We start from the raw sequence: 14,469 nt of genomic DNA, 5'->3' as shown, positions 1-14,469 counted from the left end.
AGGTCTGGGACTGCAAAGGGAGAAGGCGGTCCATAGGAAGCTAAGAAGAGGAGATATTTGGTACACAAAGATTGCCTTATAGATAAGTCTCTCAGGTGAGAGCTTATCTCTGGTGATAGCTCTCTTCCTGTTAGGGACTCCCATTCTAATGTAAATTTCCCTTATAAATGGGTAACTTCTACTCTGTTTTCAGAGCATCTCAAAATACTCAGCTCAAAATAATCCTGCCAAAGAGGCATGTTTTGGGGTGGAACATGCTGCTCCCCTTCACAAATATGTTCTGGGGATATCAAGAGACTGGCCCGAGCCCCGGGCTGCTCATCCTCAGCTGTGGGCAGCCTCACCTCTATGCCCCAGAGTACATCTGCAATCATCCCGAATGTGGGTCATGAAAAAGGTCACACAGGAAAAGCCAGTACAGGGTCCAGATTGCAGCCTGCACGAAAAGGCACAGGGGGTACTTCCTGTTTTGTAAGTAATCTGTCCTGTGTGTTTGGCATCTGCCATGCATCAGCCACTTCAGGTACTATACTATAGGGAACGTTCCAGGCGTGGGAAATGTGGCCCATCCCCCACTTGGAAAAGCCAGTGGGGAGCGAGGTTCGTGGGGCAGGACCCACGCCCACAGACAGGTTCTCCTGTGGGGAATCAGGCCTGCATTGTACCTAGGCTGCTATGAGATTTGCTTTTGCTAAAACTCCCTCACCCCGAATTGAGGCAGCAAATGTTACTGAGTATCTTTAACTTCCTAAAGTCTGTGCTAAACCTCCCAAGTATGGAGTGTAACCAGTTCAACCACTTTCTCCCTTGAGCTGTAACACCCTTCTCTTTGAAGTAATTAGCAGTATTCTGTCCTTTGTTGTCTGTAAAAGGTAATCACCTACAGTGAACCTGTGCATAGTAAATGAGGACCATCCTCAATATAATGTGCCCAGAAAAGCAATAAAAGCCTGTCCAGGCAGGGGTCACGCTCTCTTGGGCTCTCTCTGGCCCTCTCGCCCTGTCTCACTTAGAGAGTGGCCATGCTCAGGGTAGGTCAGAGACCCACAGGGCTTCCTTTCTGTTGGGAAATAAGCACAGTGCAAATATCTACAGGAAATAACACTTTAGATAGTGTCAGTAAATAGTCTTTGGTATGGAGTAATATTTTATATTCTTTGTGGAAGAAACTCAAGTAACCTCAGCCCTGAGACCTCTAAAAGGAAGGCAGGTCGGTGTGTTTCGCAGCCTCACAGCAGCAGAAAGCAGCAGGGGGGAGAGAGCTCGGGAGAGGAAGTCTAGTGCTCTGGTGCTACTTCACCGTTTCCAGCACAGGCAGAATTCTTTTTTTGGATCAAACAGGACCGGGGAGATGTGAGTGAGCACTTCATAAATATTTAGTCAAAGCAGTTACCTTCCTTCCATTTCCTTTCAATAATCCTCAGTGCCCGATGCGAACTAACTGGGAGTTTTCTAAGACATGACAGAGAATAGAGACGGGGGCCCTGAACAGCCTTAAAGTGATTACAGCTAAATTAAATACAGTGATCAACTGAATGGGGAGGACTTTCTCGAATTGCCATATGATGTGAGCAATTTCCATATCATTAGTGGTTGCTTGGATGTGGCGTGACTCAGTCGGCGGGCTTCTGGTTTCCCTGTAGGTAGGAAACATACTGCCAGGCAGATGTTTCACTAGCTATCAGTGGCTTCGTTTTAAATAGGTAAGTTCCTTCCCTTTGCAGTGAATCCAGAGCGATCTACTTCAAAACAACAAATCTCTTTTGAGTACCTAGTATATGCACTGCCATCCGGTCGGCCTGAGAAGCGAAACAAAAAATAAGTCTCGAGCAGACAATGCAGATAAAGCCAACATGTGTGCATACATTGCAGTCACCTCTGCCAGGGTAGGTAAGTGAGTGAGCACAGCTGGTCCAGGTGGAAAAGCATTGTCCTCGTTTGAGATGATAAGGGGTGGCCAGGTAGACCAAGGAACAGTTCCAGTCAAGATAAGAGGCAAATAATCTCAGGGTAATTTCAGGAAGAACAGGTGTTGTGGGCGACAGGAATGTGAGAGCTCCAGGTCTCGTCGAACTGGTCTGTCCTCCAATACAGTAGCCTCTAGCCACAGGTGGCTACTGAGCATTTGCAATGTGTCTAATCCAAACAGAAATTTGCTGTAAATATAAAATTGTTGTAACTGTAAAATACATACCAGATTTGAACACTTAATTTAAAAATACAATATCTTATGGCTTTTTTATAGTGCTTACATGTTGAAATCATATTTGGACTGTAGGGAAGGAAGAAAAATTCTTTTTTTTTCTATTGACCTTAGGTTCATTAGTGGAAATCCTAAAAATTAGATTGACAAAAGCCAGATTCACAAGAGAAAAACAGCCCTGGCTGGTGTAGCTCAGTGGATTGAGCCCAGGCTGGAAACCAAAGGGTCACCTGTTCAATTCCCAGTCAGGGCACATGCCTGGGTTGTAGGCCAGGTCCCCAATAGGGGACATGTGAGAGGCAACCATACACTGATGTTTTTTTCCCTCTCTTTCTCTTTCCCTTCCCCTCTCTCTAAAAATAAATAAATAAAATCTTCAAAAAAAATAAAAAGAGAAAAACAAACAGAATTTTATTAATGCATGCATTGCTCATAAACAGGATTACCTAGTGATAAGTAACTCAAACTTGGACTTATATAGAGTATCTCAACAAAGAACAATAAATTTATAGAGAAGTAACAAGACAAACAAAAAGGGCTTTAAGCTTCTGGGGACAACAAATTGTTGGAAGACAAATATATGGATGGAGAAACTAACAGAAGAGAAGGGTTGTTTTAGCAAGAAAGAGTCTAGAGTTGTCTCCAGTGATTAAAATCCTTCTGCCCATCCTAAGAGAATGGGAGAAGGCAGAGAGTTTTTCTTGTGTCTGCTTCTTTTCAATTGCCTTCAGCCAAAATAATCCTTATGCAATCCTTGCATATTTTGGTGTGGCAAACTCTGAGCCTCTTTAGGATATAGTAGATTGAATAAAATGTATTACTAAAATTAACTCCACCTATTTCTTTTTTACTATTGTAATGTGCACATGTGGCTAACATTATTTTTCTACGGGATAGTGGTTGGCCAAATTATGGCACACCTTGAATACCAGATAAGGTGTCTGAAAAACACTTCTCCCTCAGCACTGGATTTTAGCAACGTGAGGTGGGCATGACACCATCAGTGGGGCTGGGCTCATGCTGCTACTGCGGGATCATCATCGGGAACCAGGACCAAGGGCCGGGAAAGGGCCGGGAAAGGGCTGGGCAACAGCTTCTCTGTGGGAGTGGGCAGCTGGGTGGAGACAACTGTACTTGAACAACAATAAAAAAAAAAAAGAAAGAAAGAAAGAAATGAACAACAGAGGCACTGCTGACGGTAGGCACTGGCAGGTCCAAGGAGAGACGGTCCCTAGCAAGAAAAACCAGGGGCGAGCCCATTCCGGGTTTGCTCTGTCTAGATTTTATAGCAACATGCTATTCGAGAAAATACTTTATCGTTAAAATTTCTATTGGAAAAATATGTGTTACTACCAGTCTGAATTTTTCCTCCCTGTAACTTTATTTTCCCCTTGAAATGACAGTTTTACATAGAATTGTTAAAAACTGAAGGCTGCTGAGGGGCCCAGGTATTGAATTTTGCATATTGTCTGAAATTTACTTTTGAGCACTTCAGCAGAAGTAGTGTGATGTGCAGATGTCTGTTTAAATTAGTTTTTGTCTATCTCCGAGGAGATGTTTGTTAACTCCTGAAGTATTCTAATCATACATCCACACTTGAAAGGCAGGTAACGCATAAAAGACGCCATGCTCTGGATGACAATTCTGCAAGAGCTTCAAAAATTGCTCTCTGAACCTGCATGTAATGGGATTCTTAAGGGATAGGGTAAGACCTTTTCAATGGGGAAATGACTGATGTGCCGTCTGAGGGGCCAGGCAGCCTTGGGAAAGACTCCTAGATTTATATTTTTGTCCTGCATTTTTTCACTTAAGAGGATTTTCTTGCCTAATACAATTAGAAACTTAGCTGATTTCGGTCGGAACGCTTTCTCATTTTGTCTGGGAAATAGCCTTTCAGGCAAAGTGCTTATTGGAGTTCCTAGATGAGCAGGGAGCTAGAATTTCACTCAGCTTGCAGAGCAAGACGCATGAGTGGGTGTTGGGAGGTCAATTTGTAATAGGTATTTGCAAACACGTCTTGGTCTGAGATTCATCTCCATGAGAGGTGATGGGAAGACCGATAGCTCAGTGACCATGCACCCTGGTGGGTCCAGGAAAGTGCCAGTTCTACTGTCCAGACTTGATTACTAATAACACCACTTTTAAAGTGTCAGTTTGAATGATAAATTATATGGTTATGTTTCTTATGGCAGTTTTAAAACACATCTACAAACTTTTTGCTATTCCTGTGTTCAGGAAAAACCTAGTCCTGCCCCTTGCCCATGGCCTATATCAGTGACTGGCTTCTAAAGAGTGGAGTAAGGTGGGGGTGACAGTGTGTGGCCTTGGGGTAGGTCATCAAATTAAGGCACTCATGCTCCTGTGGACCAATCATTCTGGGGGAGGCTAGATGCCACCCTGGGAACATGTGTGACCATTCTGGGGTTCCAGTAAAGCGGTTTGCCTAAATTCCCACCGCCGGGGGCGGGGGTGGGGGCCAGTTCCCAATCTGACTCTGTCTGATGTCATACTCCACTCTCAGAAGAAAAGTGCGCTCTATTGCCTGGAAGAAAAGAATCTGGAAAAGCAACATAACAGAAATTTTGACAAAAGGCCATGAGCAAATGCAGAAAGATGCTGTCTGAAAGAGGTAGCAAACCTAAGGGTTTATATGCTGTTTTTAAGCCATATTTTTTTTCAGAATGTATAATACGTTCACACCGCTCAAAAGACATGAACTGTGTTTCGGTGCAAAGTCTCTCACCTCCGCTCTCAGCCACCTCGCGCTCCTTTCTGAAGACAATCAATGTTACCAGTTTCTCGTACATCTTTCCAGAACTGTTCTTGCCCGTACAACATATGCTCTCACCACAGCCTTTTTTCACACAAATAATAGCATAGAAGAGACACTGTTTGGCTAACAATGCCAATTTTTTTAAATCTAACACTGAATTGTGAATGTCACTATATATCAGCATGTAAAAGAGTATTATTTTTATAGTTGCATTATGTTCCAGGGAATTGTGTGACATAATTTATCTAATGGCTTCCCTTGTGATACTCATTTTCAGTTATTTTCAATAACTTCTTTTCTTAAAAAAATGCTGTGATGAATAATCTTGTTCACACATTTCTGGATGCAGGGTTTTAGACCAGAGGTCACCCACTGACCCGACGTGCCGAGGGGTCAGTCGGAGGGCTGAGTGACTAAACTGGCTCACAGTTCAAACTTGGATGAACCCTGAAATGATTGGCTTCCTTTTCCATTATTCTGGGAGCGGGATGAGGGCAATAAAGCAGATATTGTTTTAGTTCTCTTAAATAAATGGGTAGGTATTTATTTTCTAATCCATTTTGTCAGAGAATAGCTGATGAAATTATTAAAGCTTGGCAGGTATTCAACACTTTCTCCTTTGTCTGTGCACCAAGGAAATAGTGGGTGCTTTTTCATATCAATACCTTCAAGCCTTTTCCACAAACTTCCCCCTTCCTCTGCATTCTCTTTCTACCTGCTCCCTGCCTCTTCCTCTTTTAGATGTCCAATTGTCCTCGCCTGAAAGGTGTGGTTGGTCCCTGCTTCCTCCTCCTGTCTCACCGCTGGGTCACAATGCAGGGGTCAGAAGAGCTGGCAGTGAGCTCACGTGCTCATTCTTGGTGGCCAGGATAGTGAGCCAGCGTGGACGGGAGGCTCCTTCGTAGCAGAAGAGGCTGTGCTCACACCAGCTGTTGGGGGGGGTGGGGGGGCAGTCCCTCCTCCCACACGTTCCTCCTGGGTAACTTTTCATGGGCCCGAGGCCTCCGTGTGCTGGACAGCCGGCATTCCCACGCAAGTTCTGTGAACACCAGCCTCCAGGTGTGTCCCCCCTCCCTTTGTAGCTGGATGCTTTCTCACACCTACTCTATACAAAAAAGGATTTGGATGGGATTCAGGATATGCTACCCCAAAATACAGTACCTTGGCATATTGAGTCTTTTTTTTTAAGTTGGAGGAGTTTGAGAAAATAGAAGCAGGAAGTCACTCTGACCTTTCCCACCCTCCCTGTCCCTGGAGGAAAGGAACACCCTCATCTCCCAAGACCAAGTGACATCAAGGAGAACCCTAACTCACAGACCTTGCTTAGTTTCCCCCAGTTTACTGCACTTGCCTCACACTCCTTAAACTGTCATATTTTCTACAACTGCCCACTTGTCACCAAACTTAGAACAAAAACTCTCAGGTTTGTTTCTTTGGGTTCTCATGAAGGCTTCAATGCTACTTCCAATTTATATTAAATAAATTTATGTGATTGTAATCTGGTTTTGTTAGTTTGATTTTCAGACCGAGCCAGGGAGCCTAAGAAGGGCCGGGAAAATTTTTTCCTCCCCCGTTGTATCAAGGGGCAGTTCCTTCTAGTGGAAGGTAGGCCACACCCCATACCCCACAGAGGCCCTGCCCAGGGCTCCTCTCAGTGGGATGACTGGACAGCAGACGCCTCCTGCCCTCTCTCGCCTGAGTGACCCAGCCCAGTAATTTCCCTTCTCCCAATAAAGCCTCTCCCTGGACCCATGTTGTGTGCTGTTGTGGCATTTGTCCTGAACCCTGACAAGAGATAAATGGTGACCACAAAGAGACCCATCTTGTTTGCCAGGTGACCACTCAGTCCCCAAATCCTCCCAATCCTGGTAGCTGGTTTACTGAATGAAATGGGCTTAATAGATGTAAGCAGGGTGCAATGGCTTTTCCTTGTCCCTTCTCCCCCTCGAATGGACCCATTGCCCTGTGGACCCATTCCAGGCCAGCTCTGGAAGATATCTTGAGCAAGTCTATATCACCTTTCAGGTCACTGTCACATAATAAAAAGTCCATTCCAGTTGACCCAGCTGTGGAGTTGGGGTTGGGGACAAAGGACATCACTGTTGCCTGAGACACAGCTGCCACCTCCACCCAATCTCGCATCAGCCCAGTCTACCTCTCCCGGAGGTGGGAAAAGACTTTCCAACAGCTTCATACCTTCCACAAAGAGTAGAAGGTGACAGATTGACCCAAGAACAGCATTCTGTTAAAGTCCCAGGGATAAAAGAAAGATACAAGGGTGAGAAGCAGCTCCCTGTACTGGATAAACTAAGCTCCTTGGACCAGACCATGTCCACAGGAGTAATTAATCAGAATAATTTGAAAGCATACAGACGAATGCTAATCAAGCCTTCTTCCTGTTGCTGAAGGGACACTGAACGGTGAGCGTTTCCATGGCAATTTCTGGTGTAGAAAAGTGAGAATGATGAAGATGGATTCCTGCACGTGGGATATGCCTCTCAGGAGACCTTCAGCATGAAAATGCCCGCATAAGACTCGCAAAATCCATCTTGTCTAGAATGTTTTAAACCCTTACCAAGGATAACAGGCGTGTTACCATGACTGATCAATTCACCCAATCGCAGGTCATCAAAGCAGTAGTGTTCCGGCAGAAAAACGGAGCTTCAAGTGAGCACATTCAGCTTTGGAAAAATTGCATTGTTTAACCTAGGCTCTCATTTTCAAATGTTAGAAGTTTAAAAATAAAATACTTTGTGTCTTAAGTTGCCAAGAACACAGACCTTGGAGTTACTTGAATGTTTTTTTCAACCAATAGGAGCTTGCAATTCAAGCAGTGACTTAAAGGCACTCAAAAGGACATTGTGTTTGGGTTTAAGAACCTGCCGGCTTTTTGTAGAAGGGTTTCTATTCAACTAGAAAAATCTTCATGAGAAGATCTTTAAACATAAGTTGCCAGGCATAACCCTCCACGACTTATTTGCCATAATAGTTGGCACAAAGCAGGATATATAAGAATGTGTTTTTGTTAAAAATCCTGACTCTGGCTGTTCAATGTTCCCGATTCCTTATAACAAGTATGAGGAAGGACCCCCCAAAACCCTGGAATTGTCTTCTGAATGGTGGGCCCCTTGTAGTACAGGCTTCCCCCACTAGGTGAGTGTTCTAGGAACCCATCTGTATCAGCGTACCAGCTGGTGGTGTTGTAAGAGGCTGTGTTCGGTTTCAGTGAATTTTTTTGAAGACTCAACGCATTTGTCCCTTTCATGATGGGTGATTTATGAGTGTTCCTGCCACACCATGCTGCGTGTTCAGCAGTCTTTGACCAAATATGGCATGACCCCCAAAATGGCCCTACCCCCCCCATTCATCTGATCTCACCCTGAGCAACTGGGTTTTTTTTTGTTTTCCCAATGAAAAAAGTCCTCAAAGGGACTTTCGCTGATGTGGAAGAAGTGAAACCAAAAAATGACAGAAGCACTAAAAGGTATCAAAATCAACACGTTCATAAACTGTTTTGGGCGGTGGAAGAAACGTCTCGATGGGTGTATTGCATCGAATGGAGAGTACTCTGAAGGTGACTGGAGTTTAACCGTGTAAGAATAAACACACAATTTTTGGTAAATAAAGTCAGGTTTTTGGGTCCCCCCTTGCATACCAAAAGTTAACTTTCTTAGCAGTGTTAGCAAGTTCTTACTTGTTCTGTGATGATTAGGCACACACATACACAAAAGCACTGCTTAGCAGGAACCAATGAAAAATTTATAATTTGGGGCTAGCTTCCAAAAAGTACGTAGAGGAAAAAGGAGTAGCATTTCTTCTGATTCTGGGTTCTTTAAGAATTCAGACCACTGCTTGGCTTCCTAAATAAACAAGCGGTTGCATCCGTTTCATTAGTGGTAAAAACCATACATTACAAACACTAAAAGCATTACAATTCAGATGCATCCCCTCCTGCCTTCTGGTTTAAAGTTATACATGATTCATGCTATATTTTAAGTGAATGACTGAAATATGTTATTAAGTTTTTCTCACATTTGTAAGAGTACTTCAGTTATTGGTATTGATGAAACAACCATCCAAATCCCCCCATTCTAACTGCATGTCAGTTGTGTGGTAAATGCAGCAAAGGAGACATACACTCCTTAGGCGTATGCATGTCAAGAGTTAAGTGTCTTTTAGGTTCAACATAGAATAAACGACTTGATGCCTCCTGCTACCTGGGTGGGGTTTACTCTCAACTATTTTCATGGGAGTCTCAGAAAATTCACAGTAACGTCCTGTGAGACTGTCTATGGAGCAGGTGAAAACTCGTCCTTGGGTGTTCGGGTGGGTGTAGAATACTTGAACCTGTGAGTGGAAGTTATTTACTGGAATGGAGGGGAAAAGGCAATTTCCCTGTGTGTGGGCACGCAACTGACCCTAAAGGGACCCCCGACTTCCTGTCTCATTCTCTTCCTACACCATGCCTCTGTCCACACGTTTAATGTCCATGTGACTAGTGTTTAACATGTGCATTTTTACATAACATACGATCTTAATCAGCCTGTCTTATTTAGATTGCATATGCCATTATTTCTGACATTCTTATTACTACATTCTTATGATCCATAAGATTCCTATAAGAGATTCTGCTTCAAAAAAATGCCACATGGAGGAAGGTGACTTATATCCTACATAAGTTCGTGGTCACCTTAATTATAGAATCTTTAAAACAAGTACATTTTTAATGAACTAAGGTGGATAAAGGCACAGCTAAAAACTTATCCAAAAAAAGAAATAAAAAGTCCAGTCCAGGGTAATAGTAAAACTAAAAAGCTCTTTCTAATTTAAAACTTCCCCTATCCTGGGTCAAGCCTGCTTCAGGCTGAGAAATATACAGCTGGGAGGATAATTTGTTTTCTTTCTTTAGTGTTTGTTCTACCTTCTTCCCACCATCTGGATACTGTTTGGGACCCATCCATGGATAGAGCACCAGGAAATCTGCGATTAGCGGGAAGGCACAGAATACTTACGGTAAAGGTTACAACTCTAACCATTATCCGTGCCCCTGGGGCTTGGTGAAAACCACAGCCAGTTTGCACACCTGCAGGTTCTCTGGAGATCCCGTGCCACTGATGAGTCTCTCACCTAAAAAGTTGGAGACACGTGATATCTTTTTCAGGTGTCTGCTTCTGAATTCCCATGTACCTCCAGGTTCCCCAAAAAGGCTGATTCATTTGTTAGAATCACTTCACAGCCCCCAGCCTCCCACCAGGTTGTCTGTTTGGATGGGGGTTCCTCTCAGAATGACCCAATCCAGCAGCTTCTCCGAGGTCCCCAGTGCACGGAGTCATCCCTGCCCTGCCAGACTGAAAGCACAGGCCGTTCCTAGGCAACCATCCCTCCGCTGCTGCCGCTGCTGCCAGGCAGGGCCAGCTCTCAACACGGCCTCCTGACTTCAGCTTCCCAGGCAGGAGGCGGATGGGAGTGACAATGACTCTCAAACATCAAGACAACAAGGTCAAATCTCCAAATGTGATTTTTTTTCCCTAAGCTCCTCTCATTAGCTTAAAGTGAAGGAGGTAACACCCGCTTTAAGGAACATACCCACTCCTTTCTGCAAAGAAATCCCCACAGGAGGCTCTTCCACCTTCTAATGATTCTCACCTTCTCTTTCACAGTCTGCAGGTGAGTGATCAGCCAGTGGCGGCAAAACCATCTCATATCCTTTTCACATGCCCCGTGTAGGCGATCCACTAGCTTGCTTTGGGAACGAGGGAGTACTTGGCACTTGTTTGTCCTCAAAACATGAGGCCTCTGCTAAGTTTCAAGACACCTTGTTACACTTGATATTCTCAATTTTTAGATGCTATCTTTTTTTAGTATGTTTTGTTGATTTTATTATTACAGTTGTCCCAATTTCCACCACCCCCCCCCCGCTCTGCCTGGTATCCCCCTCCCCTCCAGCAAAACCCCCCTCTTTAGTTCATGTCCATGGGTTATGCATGTAAGTTCTTGGGCTTCTCCATTTCCTATACTATTCTTAACCTCCTCCTGTCTGTTTTGTACCTACAAAATATGCTTCTTATTCCCTGCACCTTTTCTCCCATTCTCTCCCTCTCCCTCCCAGCTGATTATCCTCCAAATGATCTTCATATCTTTGATTCTGTCCTGTTCTGGTTCTTTGCTTATTTTGTTTTTGTTTTTTAGATTCAGTTGTTGATAGTTGTGAGTTTGTTATCATTTTATGTTCCTAGTTTTGATCTTCTTCTTTAACGTTTCATGTAATAATAGCTTGGTGACCATGTACCCCGCATGCTCTCACATACACACACCACATACTATACATATCACACATATTATATGCCACATACTTCTCTACATACATCACACAAACACACACTCACCCCACATGCTGACACACATACCACATAAACTCATGTACAGTGACCGAGGATTGGAGGTGGGACTGAGGGACACATATAGTGTGACGGTGACATGAAGAAAGAGGTTGGCTTCCTCGGCCAAGGCGAAACACACCCCCTGTGCTCTTGATAACTGCCACCTGGAGGATCACATTGTCCTGCAGTGATCCTCCAAAAAATCAAACCTGACTTTGATGTTGCTCTGGCTTAAACCCTGCCGTGGCTTCCTAGAAGCTTCAGAATGGAAGCCTCCCAAGTTCTAACCACACAGACTACTTGCAGTTCCCTAAATAGACTCATTTGCCTCCACTCCCCTGCACAGCTGCTCCCTCAGCCCGGGGCTTGCTTCCTTTTCTCTACTTCTCACCTTTATCAAGCTCATATCTCCTCCTCTTGAGCAGCCTTGCCCTGTAGGTGTCCAGAGAGGTGGACAAAATGGGTGAGCAGCAGAACGTGCCCAGACTGAACACGGGCCTGAGTTTGGTCCAACATTTTGGTGTCGTGGTGTGTTCACTGCCAGGCCAGCTTGCCCGTTCCAGGAAGCCCTCCCCACACCCCAGGCTGATATTGCAGCTCCCACGTGCACTCACAGCGCGTGATTTCCTGGGCACGCTGCTTCAGCCCTCGCCACGCTGTTCTGAAATTAACTGTCTCCTCCACTAGGTGGTGGCTCCTTGAGGGCAGTGACCTGGACGTATCTGTCATTGTGTTCACAGCGCCTAGGAACTGTTTCTTAGGTTGGATGCCTGGAAAGGGAGAGATGGCCTCCCAACGGCTCCCTTCTTTTCTACCAGTTAGCGGAGGTGCTCACATCTCCTGTGGGGCCAGTACTGAGGGGAACTGGAGATGACCCCTGTGCCCTCAGTTCCCTGGACTCCGATGGTAGAGAGCCAGCATAACAGCCTGCCATGGCCTTCATTCAGGCCAGGAGGACACCATTGTCTAAACACAACTCTGGGCGACTGCTTCCTTTAAGATAACTATAATGCATTTTTTTTTTCCATTCTGGAGATACTAATAGTTTATCATGGAAAACTAGGAAAACCAAAAAAGGCAACTGAGTAAATTTCTTCCCCTTCTCCATAACCTCTGCATTTAAGTGATAGCCCAGTCAGTCCCAGGAGAGCCATGATGGGTCAGTAAATGAACAAGGGTCCTTCTCTGTCCACATCCTCACCTGTCAGACCAAAACCTAGCTCAGAGCTCCATGGGTTCACAAAGTGACAGAACTAGAAGCCACTTCTCTGATTTCCAAACTGGATTTCTCCTCTTAACTGATATTGAAATTTAAAATAAAATGAACTTATCAACCAGACTTTCACAGTTGAGAGCTTTATAAAGGAAGTTCTTAACAAGTATCTATTGTATTATCCCTGGAACAACAAATTATTATATGCTTACACAAAACTCTTTATTGGAGGTGGTGCAAAGCAGGGAACAAGTGAAGTAGAGTGTAATACAATCCCAGACTGAACCCCTTCTCCTCTCCCTTTCCTTCCCCTCCCCTGCTCTCCTCTTCTCTCTTCTCCCTCTTCCTTTCAGAGGCTCAGATAATTGGATTTCTACCACTGTTAGGAAATTATGAAGTGGCCTGTCCTGTGTCTCCTAGGCGAAAGACTTGCTCAGGGGAATCCAGATTGACCAAGTCCTTCTGGCTTATTCTAGGCCCTGTGCCAGCTTCCCTTTTACCATTGGTGAGGTTGGTGCAGAAGGTACACAGCAATTGGCATACCCTAGGCTATCTGCACATCCACCCAGGAACTGGCCTGGCATCCGGAATCTGGGAAAGAAATGGAAAGGCAGCTATTGTGCCATTCTTGTGTCTTCTGGGTCACCTTAAAAGACAAGCGACATGTTCCTGGTGGCCTGTGGCTAATCATTACTCTGACAGACAGGGGCCCTGGGCACGCCGAACAGCAGGAGGCCCCAGCAGGGGAAGAAGCTGCACTGGCGCTGGCGCAGAACCCTGGCTGGGAGGCACCACCTCTCTCAAAGCCTCTGTTCTCTCACCTCTAAAAGGACTCTCCTTGGACTTTTTTTTTCTTACCACAAGTAGTTTCAAGGAACAACTTATCTTAAAAACATGGGGTTAATGTATAACTAGGGGGAGTAGGAAGTACAAGTCGAGGGAGTGCAGGGCCGCTTCAGAACCCATCCTGATCCTTCCTGGAGCTCCCCTTCCCTTTGGGGCTGCTCCAGCCTCTGTGCGCTCCTCCCAGCTTCCCTGGCTTCCACCCTGTGCCTGACCTGCTCCAAAGACCTCCAAGCTTGCACATGGCTTTTGGCTGCCAACGCCCTAATTCAAGCTCATGGTCTCATTTTACTTTGAATTTCACTACCTAGTTCTGTGTGTCCCAGTCCATAGTTCCAAGATAAAAGCTCTAATTGACCCTGTGTTGGAGAGTTACATCATGTGCTCCAAAAGGATTTATTCAAGTCTTAATTCCCAGTACCTGTGGATGGGCCCTTATTTGTAAATAGGATCTTTGTGGACATGATCAAGTCAAGATGAGGTCACACTGTATTACAGCGTGCCTAAATCTACCACGACTGGTGTCCTTAAAAGAAGAGGTCAAATTAGGACACAGAAAAAAATGCGCAGGGAGGAAGCCATGTGACAACAGAGGCAGGGCTGCAGCGCTGCATCTGGAAGCCAAGGGAAGAAAAGGATTGTTTGGCAACCACCAGACACTGCAAAGGAAGGAATCTTCTGTAGAGCCTTTGGAGCTTGACTCCTCTGGCCTCAGAACTGTACAGAATAAATTTCTGTTTTTTCAAGTCACTCAGTTGGTGGTAATTTGCTATGATAGCCCTTGAAAACCAATACACCCAGCTTATCATTTGGGGCCGGGCCATCCTTGGAATGAGGCTACTTCAGGTGGGATATTCACTCTTTGCCCAGTCAGCTGTGGCCAAGGGACTAAGGCAGTGTCATCTAATCATGGTCACTTAGGAAGCAATGCTGTAGGCAGAGCAATATGCTGTAGAAGGAGGCATGAATGTGAATAGGAAAATGCTGGTGTGACCTCTCCATTACCAACTAGGTGGCTTTTAATTAATTTTCCTTTCCAAAGATGCACCCTGCCTGG

At 45.0% G+C, this 14,469-nt stretch overlaps 1 long non-coding RNA gene and 1 pseudogene across 1 annotated transcript; one reads left to right on the top strand and one right to left on the bottom strand.

Moving 5' to 3' along the window:
- Positions 1 to 1,220: 1,220 nt before the first annotated feature.
- Positions 1,221 to 10,622, bottom strand: LOC139441010 (uncharacterized). The gene is made up of 3 exons (XR_011651384.1): positions 10,563 to 10,622; positions 9,989 to 10,103; positions 1,221 to 2,156 (listed from the first exon to the last, which is right to left on the bottom strand). It is a non-coding gene; the product is annotated as an uncharacterized lncRNA (long non-coding RNA).
- On the top strand, positions 6,636 to 7,508 carry LOC112319818 (microtubule-associated protein 1 light chain 3 beta pseudogene; annotated as a pseudogene).
- Positions 10,623 to 14,469: the final 3,847 nt, after the last annotated feature.

The sequence above is a fragment of the Desmodus rotundus genome, chromosome 6 (assembly GCF_022682495.2).
Source record: "Desmodus rotundus isolate HL8 chromosome 6, HLdesRot8A.1, whole genome shotgun sequence".
Lineage (NCBI taxonomy): Eukaryota > Metazoa > Chordata > Mammalia > Chiroptera > Phyllostomidae > Desmodus > Desmodus rotundus.
This window is presented reverse-complemented; position numbering and strand designations above follow the sequence as displayed.